This window comes from Sorex araneus, chromosome X, assembly GCF_027595985.1.
Source record: "Sorex araneus isolate mSorAra2 chromosome X, mSorAra2.pri, whole genome shotgun sequence".
Lineage (NCBI taxonomy): Eukaryota > Metazoa > Chordata > Mammalia > Eulipotyphla > Soricidae > Sorex > Sorex araneus.
In genome coordinates, this window is record NC_073313.1 from 283,237,421 (window position 1) to 283,253,680 (window position 16,260).

The following is a 16,260-nucleotide window of genomic DNA, read 5'->3' on the forward strand; positions in this document are numbered from 1 at the left end:
TGTTTTGTGGACCATTTGTTTTTTTTTTTGTGTGTGTGGCAGTTTAAGTTATTAGTTTTTAAAATCAGTACTTTTTAATGGAAACAACTTGACCAAAAATCTGTCACAGAATTTTGAGACCCATTAAAAACAAAGTTTAATGAGAAAAAAAAAAAAAAAGATTAGATGATCGTATATTTGAGGTTGTGTGTCGGGATATTCCACCCTGTTCCATTGGTCTTCACCTCTGCCTTTGTTCCAGTACCATGCTGTTTTAATTGTTACCGCTTTGTAGTACAGTTTAAGGTTGGGGAGGGTGATGCCTCCCATCATTTTTTCCCAAGAATTGTTTTAGCTATCCGTGGGTGTTTATTGTTCCATATAAATTTCAGGATTGCTTGATCCGTTTCTTTGAAGAATGCCATGGGTATCCTTATAGGGATCGCGTTAAATCTGTATAATTCTTTGGGGCGTATTGCCATTTTGACAATGTTTATTCTCCCTATCCATGAGCAGGGGATATGTTTCCATTTCCTCATGTTCTCTTTTATTTCATGGAGTAGAGTTTTACAGTTTTCTTTGTAGAGGTCCTTTACTTCTTTAGTTAAACTGATTCCAAGGTATTTGATTTTCTGGGGTACGATTGTGAACGGGATTGCTTTTTTCATGTCCCTTTCCTCTGTCTCATTGTTTGCATATAGGAAGGCCATGGATTTTTGGGTATTGATTTTATAGCCTGCGACTTTACTGTACAGGTCAATTGTTTCTAAGAGTTTCTTACTAGAGTTTTTAGGCTTCTCTAGGTATAGTAAGAATGGGCTTAGACCTCGACCTGACACCATGCACAAAAGTCAGATCAAAATGGATTAAAGACCTCAACATCAGACCACAAACCATAAGGTTCATTGAAGACAAGGTCAGCAAAACCCTCCATGATATTGAAGATAAAGGTATCGTCAAAGATGACACGGAACTAAGCAATCTAGTAGAAACAGAGATAAACAAATGGGACTACATTAAACTAAAAAGCTTCTGCACCGCAAAAGATACAGTGACCAGAATACAAAGACTTTCTACAGAATGGGAAAGGATATTCACACAATACCCATCAGATAAGGGGTTGATATCAATGGTATATAAAGCACTGGTTGAACTCTACAAGAAGAAAACATCCAACCCCATCAAAAAATGGGGCGAAGATATGAACAGAAACTTTTCCAAGGAAGAGATACGAATGGCCAAAAGGCACATGAAAAAGTGCTCTGCATCACTAATCATCAGAGAGATGCAGATCAAAACAACCATGAGATACCACCTCACACCACAGAGAGTAGCACACATCCAAAAGTACAAAAGCAACCACTGTTGGAGAGGATGTGGGAAGAAAGGGACCCTTCTATACTGCTGGTGAGAATGCCAACTAATTCAGCCCTTTTGGAAAACAATATGGACGATTCTTAAAAAACTAGAGTTTGAGCTCCCATTTGACCCAGCAATACTACTGCTGGGAATATATCTCAGAGCAGCAAAAAAGCAGAGTCGAAATGACATCTGCACTTATATGTTCATTGCAGCACTGTTTACAATAGCCAGAATCTGGAAAAAACCCGAGTGCCCGAGAACAGATGACTGGTTGAAGAAACTTTGGTACATCTATACAACGGAATACTATGCAGCTGTTAGAAAAAATGAGGTCATGAAGTTTGCATATAAGTGGATCAGCATGGAAAGTATCATGCTAAGTGAAATGAGTCAGAAAGAAAGAGACAGACATAGAAAGGTTGCACTCATCTGTGGAATATAGAATAATAGACTAGGAGTCTAACACCCAAGAATAGTAGAAATAAGTACTAGGAGGTTGACTTCATGGCTTGGAGGCTGGTCTCTCATTCTTGGCAACTCAGAGAAGAGAACACCAAATAAAATGTGGTTGGAGGTCATGCAGGGGAGGGGTGACGCGTGCCGAATGTAGACTAGAGACTAAACACAATGACCGCTCAACACCTTTATTGAAAACCACAACACCTAATCAGAGAGAGAGAATGAAAGGGAATACCCTGCCATAGTGGCAGTTTGGGGTGGGGGGAGACGGGACTGGGGAGGGTGGGAGGGACGCTGGGCTTACTGGTGGTGGAGAATGGGCACTGGTGAAGGGATGGGTTCTCGAACTTTGTATGGGGGAAACATGAGCACAAAAATGTATAAATCTGTAACTGTACCCTCACAGTAATTCACTAATTAAAAATTAAAAAAAAAAAATAAAAAAAAAGTAAAAGGAGTTTTCAAAGAGGATCATAGATGACTCCCAACTCTACCCCCTTAGCAACCACAGCAATGGATACATGGACTTTTATAGAGCTAGAAAGGCCCCTGTGGGGGCAGGTTGGAGAAACCCTGTGAAAAACACCTTGAACAAGAGAAGGGTGTGCATATGCTGCCTAAGCCCATGTGCTGCTTGTGCCCACATGGCCAAGCACATGTGGCTCCCTACCACATGTTTCGCCTGCATCTCCCCCCTTGAGATGTGTACTTTTCTTTCTAATGCTGGGATATATGTGGGGGCTCTCTCTGCCTTGGAGAAGCCCGCATTCTCTCTTTAGTGCATCTCTCTCTGTCTCTCTGTCTCTGTCTCTCTGTCTCTCTGTCTCTCTGTCTCTGTCTCTCTCTCTCTCTCTCTCTCTCTCTCTCTCTCTCTCTCTCTCTCTCTCTCTCAGTTTCTCACTTATTTCTCTTCCTTAAAGGCTCCAAATAGAATCTGTTATTTACTTCACTGCTCAACTACTCCTTAATTTTTTTTTTCTGTGAGGCAAGACAGTACCTGGTAACCCCGGTAAGGCCTAGGACTGACTTTTCTTTCCTGCAAAGAGCGGCTCCTCACTCCAATCTGAGTCCAAGGCTTCTCGGGAAGTTGAGTGATGGTGATCAACTCTCGAGCTGAGAAGACCAAGCAGACTTCAGTTGTGGCTTGATGGCCACCTCTTGGGGCCGGCAGACTCTGGCTCAGGCTGTAGAGGGCTCATCACAGACTTTTTCAGTCCTAGCCTTCCCAGCAAACCTCGGGTTGCTGAGACTGATCCAAAGAAAATGACCATCTCTCTCCTCTCCACCTCACATAAGCTATCCGTGGGGACCACCAATTTCAATGACAGTGATTGACAAGAGTTCAGATTTTTATGTATTAGGTGTACAGTGTTACCATACCCATCACCAGGTAAAATGTTTTCTTTAAAGCTAATTTCTTGGTAATTATACCAAATGTTTTCTCTACTTATCTGTGGGTGCAAAGAGCTCAAAGGACTGGAGTTAACTCCCTATACATGAGAGTCTGTTTCCCAGTCTCTGGTACTGCTTAGTTTCTTTCAAAAAACTTGTAGCAATCATCCTGAGCAGTCCACTGGGAGCAGCCCCCAAGAATCACCAGATACCCATATACGTATGTCTACATTTAATCTACTATGTCTGTATAATATTCTATGGCTAGGACAGATTTCTTTCTTCCACATAAGAACATAGTTTGCATTTCAGAGTATCATATACAGCTCAGAACTACTCTTTTTACTAACTTCATTTTCTATCTCCGAGAATAGCTATCAATTTCTGTTGGGGCTAGACTGAGCTACCGGGATGAACCCAGTGGTTTGGATGAGGCTGAACATATTCTTTTGGCTGCCTTCATAAATAATTTCTTAAATTATAACAAAATTGTCAGTCTTGCTTTTTTCACAGATCCTTGGTTCTACTTAAGCCTGTTTGTTGTCAGTGTGCAGATCCTGGGTACTTAGCCTGTTTGTCAGTATGCAAATCCTAGGTATTTAGCTTGTTTGTTGTCAGTATGCAGATCCTAGGTACTAAGCCTGTTTGTTGTCAGTATGTAGATCCTACATTGTTTTCCCGTATGCAGAAGAACTTGGCATGATCTTCCCATAACTCCTTTGGTATTGCTCCCTTAAGAGTTTCCATGATCAATAAAAGGAGATTATGGGGCTCTCTACCTTTGTCTAAGAGTCAGAGAGAACCTAAGACCCTCCATGAAATACATTTCTTTCGTCTTCCTTGTCTCAGAGCCTCTGACCGCACGAACGTTCACACAACAAATTTCCCTTGAATATAATATGGGGGAAAATAAACCTTCCAGCAATCATTTACCTCTCAAATTGGCATTGCTGACTTTTTTGCAATAGGAATATAAGTAGCAGATACTTGCAGAAGTGAAGGGGTGAAGATAGAAAGAATGTCCACTGAAAGTGTGATCTACTTATTTTTAGAAACACACTGCTTGATTGGAGAACAAGAAGTCCTAGAAAGTCCTGTCCAGAATCACCAGGAATTGGGCCTGAACAGACTGTTTTGATGAAAGAAGAATGTTTGGTGTGTTCTGCTGCAGAGGCTCCACACAGCGGGAAGATCCCTGCTCATACCTCCACGGGCGATTCGTTCAACTTGCACACCCCCTGTGAAGCTAACTTCTGCTGTCTGCAATGAAGTCAGATGATTCTGTGCTATTTTAAGTTCATATTGCCCTTTCGTAGAAATATTTAGTACCTAGAAAGAAAGTAAAACAAAGGAGTATAAAAGGAAAATGGCCACAGAAGCAAGCTATTCGTCACAGCCTGACATGTACTTGGCAGCCCTGGCAGAACCAAGGGGGCACTGAGGCTGTGGTGCAGCCTAGTGACAATTCTGAGAAGATATTGAAAAGAGACGGCTATATAGAGTTCCACAATTTTTATTATTCTCATTAGTAATAGCTAAAATGTTTTTTTTTTGCCTTAGTATAACATAAGTGAGGCTTCCCAAGTAATATAAATTTATCAGAAAATACCAAAGACATTGCATGTGGGGAGAAAGGGACTCTCCTTCATTGCTGGTGGGAATGCTGACTGGTTCAGCCCTTTTGGACACTTCTCAAAAAATTAGAAATTGAGCTCCCATTTGACCCAGCAATACCACTTCTGGGAATATATCCCAGAGATGCAAAAAAGTATAGTAAAAGTGACATCTGCACCTATATGTTCATTGCAGCACTGTTCACAATAGCCAGAATCTGGAAAAAACCCGAGTGCCTGAGAACAGATGACTGGTTAAAGAAACTCTGGTACATCTACACAATGGAATACTGTGCAGCTCTTAGAAAAGATGAAGTCATGTTATTTGCATATAAGTGGATCAACATGGAAAGTATCATACTAAGTGAAATGAGTCAAAAAGAGAGAGACAGCCATAGAAAGATTGCACTCATCTGTGGAGTATAAAGTAACGGAATGGTAGATTAACATTCAAAGATAGTAGACATAAGTACCAGGAGCTTTGTTCCATGACTTGGAAGCTGGCCTCACATGTTAGCAAAAAGACAGCTCAGATAGAGAATGAACCACCAGGTAATGGGTGTTTACAGAGCCAGCTCAGGATGGGAGATGCGTGCCAAAAGTAGACTATAGACCAAACATGATGACCACTCAATACTTGCATTGCTGAGCACAAAACCTTAAAGGAGAGAGAGATTAAACGGAAATTTGCCTGTCGCAGAGGCAGAGGGAGGAGACAGAGGGAGGGGGTTATTGGACGGATACTGGGAACATTGGTGATGGAGAATGGGCACTGGTGGAGGGATGGACATTTGATCCATAGTATAAATGAAACATAAGCACAAAAATTTGTAAGTCTGTAGCTGTACCCCACGGTGAATAAATTATAAAAAAAGAAAAAGAAAATACTAAGGACATCACTTGTATCACTTATAGTCCCGTTGATCTTCGATTTGCTCGAGCGGGAGCCAGTAACGTCTCCATTTGTCCCTGTTGAGTGGTAGTGCAGCCCAATGATATCTGCTTGCTCCAGGAACAGGAAGATCCTCAAATCGTTCATTCAGGGATTTGACGAAGAAATCTGACCATCTAGTTGGTGGGCGGCCACAAGGTCTTCAGACGTCCCATGGAATCCAGTCAGTAACAAGTCTAGTCCAGTGGTCGTCTCTGGATCGCATTACATGTCCGGCCCATCTGATTTTTGATGCCTTGGCAGAGACAGCATCCCTGATTTTTGACCATCGATGGAGGTCAGAACTCCGGATTCCTACTCTCACTTGAGTGAGACATGATATTCCCTGCATAACTCTTTTGATTCTTCTTTGGGATACCCTAATAGCATTCTCATTTTGTTTGCATAGGGCCCAGGTCTCTGAGGCATATGTTAGTGCAGGAAGAACAGTGGAATCAAAAAGATGTGCCCAGAGTTGGAGGTTCTTCATTCACTTAACCACCTGTTCGATGCTCTTGAATGCATTCCATGATGCTCTCTTCCTCCTGTTCAGTTCTGGCACCAAGTCATTCCTCATGTTGATTACTTGACCCAGGTACACATAGCTGCTGCATTCGGAGATGTTCGTTCCATTGAGAGCAAATGGAGCTTCAGAGACCAGTTCATTTTTCATGAACATCTTCTTGTTGAGATTCAGCTGCAATCCGACCTTTGCACACTTGTCAAAGTCGACCAGCATTTATGCCGCTTGGCTAATGTTTGGTGTTATGAGAACGATGTCATCAGCGAAGCGGAGGTGGTGTAATTGCCGACCATCTAGCTTCACTCCCATTCCTACCCATTCCAGTTGTCGCATGACGTTCTCAAGGGCGGCACTGTAGAGTTTCGGTGAAATGGTAACACTGCCGCACCTCTCTCTTTACATCAATGATCACTTCCTTGTAGAATGGTGAGATCCTGGTGGTGAATCCACAATATAGCTTGCAGAGGATTTTGATATACTGAGTTTGAACGCCCTGTTTGGCCAGGGCTTCCATGACTGCCTCAGTCTCAACAGAATCGAAGGCCTTCTTTAAGTCGATGAACGTTAGACAGAGTGGCATCTTGAACTCTTGCGAAACTTCAATGAGTTTGGTCACTGTGTGGATATGGTCTATCGTGCTGAATCCCCTTCGGAACCTGGGTTGCTCGCATGGTTGTCCTTCGTCTAGTGTTCTGCCTATTCTGTTCAGGATGACACAAGTGAACAACTTGTGGACGACAGACAGCAGGCAGATTGGGCAATAGTTGCCGATTTCGTGGATGACCACCAACTGGGAGCTCTTTGGCACTATTGCAGCAACGCGGGATGATGCTGTCCTTGACAACATCGACGAGGAATACAATCGACTGGTTCAGCACCTCCATGACTGTGCGAAGATTGCTGAGAGTGAGAAAGCCACAAACAGACGCCTGTCTTCGGAAACTCTCGAGCTCATTCGTCAATGTGGTTTGGCGCGAGCCTCAGGAAACCACAAGCTAATGCACAGCTCACAAAGCTGTGCAGAGATGCAATAAAGGAAGACCTCAAACAGAGAAGAGCAGCAGTGTTGGCCAGTGCAGCAGAAGTTGGTAAAAGTATTCACAACACTCTCCTGTCCTTCGCCAACTATAAGACCAAGATGACTGCCCTCCGACATCCCGATGGATCTATCACATCCTCCAGAAAGGCAATGGAGAAAATTATTCACGACTTCTACTCGGATCTCTCTGACAGCCATGTCCACCTGCCCATATACCAAATTCCACAGAATGGATATGTCGTTTGTTCCCCACATTCTCCCTTCTGAAATCTGGCACGCCATTTCACTGCTAAAGACGCGTACAGTACCTGGTCTGGACAAGGTTAGACCCGAACACCTGAAGAATCTGCCACCAGTACTCATCAATACACTGGCCCGACTCTTCACACACTACTTGTCTGAATGCAAGGTTCCATCCCAGTGGAAAACCAGTAAGACTGTTTTTTGTACAAGACGGGAGATATCCACGACATCGGCAACTATCGCCCAATCTGCCTGCTGTCTGTTGTCTACCAAAGACATAAGGTTAGAAAAACTCAACCTATGTGGACTTTGTTATCTGCACAACTTGCTTTTTAAAAATTTAATAATTCATGGGATGGAGTGATAACACAGCAGATGAGTCATTTGCTTTGCATACTGCCAACCCGGGGTCACTTCCCATACGGTCCCTGAGCCCACCAGAATTGATTCCTGAGTGTAGACCCTGGAGTAAGCCCTCAGTATTAGTGTTGCCCAAAAAGGAATAAAAAGGAAAAAAGAAAAGAAAATAACAAGAAATAGAATGAAATCATTTAAATTTCTGACTTAGAACTTAATTTTAAATTGTAATTATAATTTTAGAAAAATGTAATACATATTTTTATTCATACAGGTATGTGGATTGCTTAAAATAAGTTTTGCTCCCTCAAGAAAAAAATAGATGACTGAAATCCTGGAGATTGCGGCTGGAGTGATAGCACAGTGGGTAGGGCGTCTGCCTTGCACATAGCCGACCCGGGTTTGATTCCCAGCATCCCATATGGTCCCCTGAGCACAGCCAGGGGTAATTCCTGAGTGCGGAGCCAGGAGTGACCCCTGGGCATCGCTGGGTGTGACCCAAAAAGAAAAAAAAAAGAAAAAAAAAGAAATCCTGGAGATTTCAGTTACAAAACCTGCATACCTGAGTTTTAAAATTGGATGAGGGCTCATCCTGAGCAGTGTGTCTGGCTGGGAGCATGGCGGCTATTATGACATATGGAGTTTTTTGGCTGCCTGGGCTCTGTTTGGTCAGGTACTGGGCTCACCTTGCCTTCTCTGGGGTACTCGCATGACTCAGCGTTGTGTGAGGTTTGGAAGAATCTTTAGGCTTTCACAGAGTTGGGGATGGACTACTTTCCTCCATATCCCCATATTTCTTCAAGCCCCAGCAGTCACTCACAAAGCCACCACCGAGTTAAAAATATTTTAAAAATTAACCTCAGCTGAATCACCTGTTATGGTATCTGTATTTCCTGGAGCATGTGGCCCGGAATCTCAAACTGTACAACACTGATAAACCAGGAGTAGCACACCAGATGGATGGGATGTAGAAGGCAACTAATTTTGGTTAACAAAATATCCACACAGAAGGCTTAAACCATAACAACATGTTTTTTTTCATTTATTTTATTGAATAACCATGTAGAAAGTTACAAAGTTCTCAGGCTTATGTCTCAGTTATACAATGCTCAAACACCCATCCTTTCACCAGTGCCCATATTCCACCACCAAAAAGAAAACAAACAAAAAACCCAGTATACATCCCACGCCCCACCCCCCAACCACCCCCCCTGCATAACTGAAAAAATTCACTTCCTTTCTCTTTACCTTGATTACATTCCATATTTCAACACAATACTCACTATTGTTGTTGGAGTTTCAACACAGAACTCACTATTCTTGTTGGAATTTATCCCCCAAGAATACGGCCCTATTTACAGGGAAATATTTGATAATTAGTTTTCTACTGATGAGGATGAAGAGATAAGAAGTCGCACGGCCTCGGTAATGGCCACACAGTTTTAGGATTTCTGTATTTTAGTAATTAAGTCCAGGGAGATTTAAGTTGGAAATTGAATCATTTCCCTTCCTGGGGCAGCATGGAGCAAAATCTTAGTTCACAGTCTGGAGACATGGCCGCAAGCACTTGCTGGAACCCGAAGTCATATCTGGCTCTGGATCCTGCTCGTTCAGCAGCAAAGCGGCTGTGCAAAGGCATGGCTACCCAGGTCGAATCTCGGCGGAGCTCGAGCCGGCAACGGCCCTGGCCCGAGACTGTAACAACATTTTAGTAGTATCTTATACAAGGACTTGAATCCATGGTAAGATACAGCAATCTTCACTAACTTTCTTCTAAGGAAACATTTTTTGATCATTATTGTAGTGAATTATTTATAACAAGAAATATAAAATAAATTATTCAGGCCCTGTAATGGGGACAGATGTAAGGGGTGGCTGGGAAAACTGGAGATAAGGGTGGTGGGAAGGTGTAATTGTGATGGAATTGACATTGGTATATTGAATGTCTGTAAAAAAATCATCATGAACAACTTTGTAAACCTCAGTGTTTATGTAACGTATAAGGGGAAAAATAAAAGTTAAAAAAATAAAAATAAATAAACAACAATAAAAAGAAAAAAATACATGCCCAAATTGAGAATGAAAATTGAAAGTTTTTCTGGTGGTTTAGAAGATCCCAGAAGTTATTTTTTTCTACATCCTGAAATGCCTTGTCATAGAACAACATTGAGCTTCCGAGTAACTTACTATATTGGCATTTTTTAAAATAAGTTTTATTGATCACTGTGAGATACAGTTACAAACTTGCACAATTACATTTCAGTCATACAATGCTCAAGCAACCATCCCTCCACCAGTGCACACTTCCCATCACCAGTGCTCCCAGTGTCCATACCACCAACCCGACCTGATCCCCCTCCCTGCCTCAGTGGCAGGTACCATCATTCTTACTCTATCTCTGATTTTGGATGTAATGATTTGCAAAACAGATACTGAGAGGCCATCATGTTTTGTCCTTGGCCTACTTTGGGCACACATCTCCCATCCCAGGACATTCCTCCAATCATCATTGACTTAGTGGTTCCTTCTCTATCCCAACTGCTTTTTCCCCAGCATATAGGGATGGCTTAGTATGGGCATCTGTCCCTTGATATAATGAAGTATATGTACAAAGCACTGTAGCTCTGTCACTGTTATCCCATTGTTCATCAATTTCCTCGAGTGGGCACCAGTATCGTCTCCATTGTGAGACTTTTATTACGTTTTTGTCATATTGAATATGCCATGGGTAGCTTGCCAAACTCTGTTATGCGGGCGGAATACTCTCGGTAGCTTGTCAGGTTCTCTGAGAAGGACAGAGGAATTGAACCCGGGTCAGCCTCATGCAAGGCAAACACCCTACCTGCTGTGCTATAGCTCCAGTCCAATGTACAAAGCACTTAAGCTGATTTTAAAACAATAAAAGAATAATCAATTTTTGTAATAAAATACCATAAGATAATAAAATTGTCCAATGGAAAAATTATTAACAATGTCAGTGAGTAAAACAGTTTAATCATTTATAATTTGAATCAAGCAACTGATTACATATAACCTTCCAGTAAATATTAAGAAAATCCAAATTCAAAGACTTGGCTATAATAACAAGGCTAATGACATTCTGAAATGCACTGTAAGGAAATACCTACTCCAAGTCTCCATTATTGACTGGAATCCTTGGTACACTACATACTTGGATGTCATTTCTGCAATTTGTTTCTTTATGTTACTTCCTTTCATGCTTGTGTAGCTGTATGTGTCTGAGTACAGAAAATTTAATATTGTTATGTTGTCATTTCCGTTTTAAGTCATATTTTGTATATATGTGTATCTTTTTAATTTTGCATAATATATGTTTCCACATACATTGATTGTTAGAAAATTTCTTGGGATGGATGAGAATTTTTTTACTATAACTAAGAAATTCTTAGAGCTATGTGAATTTATTTCACATATATCAAATTTAAATCATAAATCATTCTGTCTTTTTTTGTTATTATTTTGTGTTTGTATATCACTTAGAGGCAAATGATAATATCATTTTTATTCATAAATTTGCAAAAAGAAAGAGAATGGTAAGCAAGGAAATAAGCACTTGGGCAAATAAATATATAAAAAATAGAAGCTATCTTAATATCTCTTTAGTAATTAATCATTAAGAAGGATTTTACTTTTATTTAAAAATAAATCAGAACTGATCTTCCTTTGTTTCTCTTCTCTTTCCTACTGGATTTCTCTCTCCTAGGTTTCCTCTCTACTGACCCTACTCCCCTCCACTTTCCACACAAATGAACCTCTGACTATTAGGCCTTCCAAAATAGCTTTAATCAGTGCATACATAAATTAATGAAATGTTAGTATGAATTGTGGCTACTAGCTTTACATATGATTATGACTTCTAAGCTCCCGCTTTGAGACATAGAAGACAGATTACATAGTATAAGAAATATTTCTGAAACATCAGGACAGGTTATTAGGTATGAAGCACTAAAAGTTTGAAAAAAAATATGCCCTAGGCCCCAACCCAATTAAGCATATTTAAGGAAATGGGGGTATTTCAAATTAGTTTCACAGAAATTCTGACAGTTCCCTCTAAGAAGTTAATCAAATTCAACTAAATTGCATCACCATAGACAAATGCCATGACTCCTCTCCTGTTCTGATAGACTAAAGAGAACACACTGATGCATTAAAATCTTCTTGAATAAATTCCTTTATTTATCTTCACTTTATAATTCATGACCTTGTCAACAGCCAAAGTAATTCTGTTAGAGTGAAGAATGAGTCATACTTTCTAACAGATGTCTTCAACCCAGGTGTGCTTATTCCCAAAGGATATGTACACTTTTCTGAGAATACATGGCAGAGATTGTTTTAAGAGGAGAGTGCAGTAGACCTCTATTCTGTCTAAAATCGGTCTGATTCAGATTTCTGCTGTGTGCAAGTTCATATCTGCGAAAGGATCTGAAGTCCTTTTGACAGCTCCACATGGTACTCTGACTTTCTTACAGGTTACTAGGGAAGGAAACTGCATCTACCTTTGAGTGTGAGCATGAGTGTGCATGCATATGTGTGTGTGTGAGTGCATGTGCATGGGTATGTTTACATGTGTGTGTGTGGGAGCATGCATACATGTATGTGTGTGTTTGTGTGCGTGTTTGTGTGCGCGCATGAGCAATTTTGTTTGTGGGGTAGGCCAGAGCTGACAGTATTCAGGCACTGCCCCCAGGGGACAGTGTTCAGAGATCACCAGTGACCACAATTGGGAGACCATGTGGAAGAGGCAAAGATGGGTCTACTACAGGCAAAACATGCATTCTGGAACGTTCTGAGCAATCTCCAGGCCCAGCCTTCTAGGATTATTTTTCAGCTGTGCAGGGTTATTGGTGTTGCGGTCACCCTGAACTATGCTATGCTGTCACGATCACGATCACAAAATCCCTGTGGGCAGGAAACTCTCAGTAGCTTGCTAGTTTCTCCCAGAGAAAGAAGTAGGTTATAAGATATCTATGCTATGCTATACCTATGTTATACCTATGCTATACCCATACTATGCTCAGGGTTCCTCTTGCTCTGTCCTCTGGGACTACTCCTCACTGTGCAGAACAAGCTCCCAAATCCCACCCCCTGCACTATCTCTCCAGGCCAAACATAGAATCTTACCTAACTTCACTCATATACTCCTTGGAATAAACCAAAAGGATAAATTTTAAAAATCCCTTAGTTCTTGAGAAAGTGCATATTGGCAGCAAAGTAAAATATTCTTACCCAAATAAAAGTAAAATAAACAAAATTACTCCATATTCAATAATAAGCTCATTATAAAACTACTGGATAGGCCAGAGCTAACTTTATTCATGAACCTGTTTCTCTCTGTATCTCTCTCTTTTTCCCTCTCTGTGTCTCTGTCTCTCTCAGATCTCATTCTTTCTCTATCTCCAGATTCATCAATCTACCTTTTTGAATATGATCTACTATCCATTTTATACCTTAGCAATTTTGGTAGGGCCACACCTGGCAAAGCTCAGGGGTTACTCCTAGATCTGTTCTCAGACATTATTCACAGTGGTGCTTAAGGGAACATATGAGATGCTGGGAACTGAACCTGCATTTGCTCTGTAAAACACAAAAGCCTCACCCATTGTGCTAGCTCTCTGGCCCCTGCCTTAGCATTTGAATTTAGTGTTTGGATGTCATGGCTTCTATTGCACTACACTATTTGGAAATAAGAATCACTGAACTCTGAATCTGGAAAAAACCAGAGTGCCCCAAAACGGATGACTGGTTAAAGAAACTCTGGTAAATCTACAAAATGGAATAATATGTAGCTGACAGAAAACATGAAGTCATGAAATTTGCATATAAATGGATCAACATGGAAAGTATCATGTTGAGTGAAATAAGTCAGAAAAAAAGAGACAGACATAGAAAGATTGCACTCCTATGTGGAATATAATGTGACTGAGAAGTACAAGTTGGCAATGATGCAACTTCTGGCAGATATCTCTCTGGACTTAGTTAATAAAATACTAAAATACAGAAACCCAAAACCGTGAGGCCGCTAAGTGTGGTTATTGGACCTCATACCTCTTCATTCTCAGCAATGGAAGACAAATTAATGCTTCCTTTTCAGCAGGTCCGACTTTAGGGGAGAGACTCCCCAAACAATAATAGTGAGTTTTTTTGAAATATTGAATGCAATCAAAGTGAAAGTAAAGTGAAATTTATTAGTTACACAGATGGGGGGGCTAAGGGGGGGGCTAGTGGCGTGGGGGGGGCTAAGAGTGTGGGGGTGCGGGGTGGAGCTATACTGGGATTCTTGGTGGTGGAATATGTGCACTGGTGAAGGGATGGGTGTTCGAGCATTGTATAACTGAGACTTAAACCTGAAGACTTTGTAACTTTCCACATGGTGACTCAATAAAAAAAAAAGAATCACTGAACTCTAAATATATTAAAGCTAGTCTTCATTATATCAGAAAGAAAACTCACTAGACAGATTATTTGACCTGTAGGATTGTCAGGCAGAATGAATTTTGTTCATCATACATACATCAAATGAACTAAATTTACAGCTGATTATCAGGTTTATAATATTAAAGACAATAACAGTATTTTATATATAATTTTGTTCTATATTTATTTCTCTATCTTGGAGTACATTTAGCATATATACACATATGTGTATGTTGGTAACACTTTTTAATGTTTTTTTTTTTTATTTTACAAGTTAGTTTTATTTTATAAGCCATGTAATCTTATCAACGACCAAGATTCAGAAACTATAAAACAAAGCTCCCATAAAAGAGCGATGCAGAATCTCCTACCCCTGTGCCAGGCTGTGTTCACTGGGGCCCCCTCAAAGGGAGGGGGGTGGGTTAAGTTTCCCTCCCTGCCCCAAATAGAGCCCTGGCAGCCGAAAACCTCCGGAACCCAGCCACAGCCATGTTCAAGGCCACTCTCCACAAGATTGGACAAGCCTCACCCATGTTGCACGGCTGCGCAGTCCAGGAATGTTTACTTATGTGTGAGGCTTGGCCCTAGCATGGGAACAACCTTGAGTATGGTGGCAGTTGGGTTCTGGAGGTATTCGGCTGCCGGAGCTGGGAGCTGGGTTCCTTGGGGCGGGGAGGGCTCTCACCCGCCTCCCTCTGCGGCACCCCATGTAAAACAGCCTGGCATGGAGTCCAGTGGCATGTTTATGGGGGCCTCATGTTATGCTCCTTTCCAGGAGAAGTAGTCATGTGATCTGCCTATATGTATATGTATACACACAACACACAAATACACATATCCAAAAAATACTCAGGAGATCTGAGGGTTAATGTTCATGTCCAGCAACTAAGGTCATACTGGACAGTGATACTGGTGTCAAAAAGGACCAAACCTTGCTGATCCAGGCATGCACTCTAGAACTTTGCACATACTCCTTAAACCCTAATACTAATAATTATATTTTAAGCATATATGCAGATGCCAGCACTTAATGCTTTTTCCATTAAAGTGTGAGCAAATAAGATCACATGTACAGGAGACATATATCTTTGATTGAAATTCTTTATGGAGCTCAGAAGCAGAAATGTATATGTACATTAGTTTTTGCTTTTAGACATCTTTTTTAAAAAATTAATATACTTGAGCAATGTATTAAGGACAGAATGAAAATAAAAAGATTTACAGCTGGAGGATAAAATTCAGAGAAAGCATGAACTTCCAAACTGCTGATGAAATCAAAGTTCATAAAAAATATTTTGGATTTATAAAAAATTAAGTCTGAAAATGGAAGCAACCTGTTTGTGGGGTGTGGCCAAAAGAAACTCTCATCTAATGCTAGTGGGGATATACTGTGGTTCAAACCCTGTGGGAAACCATATGCAGACTTCTCAGAAAAACAAGAATTAAACTTCCATTAACCTAGAAATTCCTCTTCTGGTATCTAGCCTCAGGACACAAAAAAATCCTTCTAAAGGACGTATTTACACCATTACTCACTTATTATGATAGCTAGACTGTGCTATCATCTGACTGTCCAGAGAGGAGTGGATAATGAAGGTATGGCATATATACAGGATACAGTACTATGCAGGTGCAGAAAATAATAAAATCAGTAATTGACTGCAACTTGGATGAAAATGGAGGGCATAATGTCAAATGAAATAAGTCATAAAATAAAAGTACAAACAGAAGATGATCTCATTTATCTATGGTACATAGAATAACAGGATGAGGGAATAGAAGATATTAAAAGAAGAACACCTGGAACACACTTGATTTTCAAGTACAGGAAGAGAAGGACAGAAAAAGAAAGAAATCAAAAAGGGAATTCAGAAGGGGCTGACAAAAAGTAATAGAGACAGGGTGAGTGGCCTCATGCATGCTGGTG

The 16,260-nt window shown here is 40.8% G+C and overlaps 1 pseudogene; it reads right to left on the bottom strand.

The window, feature by feature from the left end:
* Nucleotides 1–5,710: 5,710 nt before the first annotated feature.
* LOC129400078 (uncharacterized) overlaps nt 5,711–16,260 on the bottom strand; it is a 75,147-nt pseudogene continuing 64,597 nt past the window's right edge.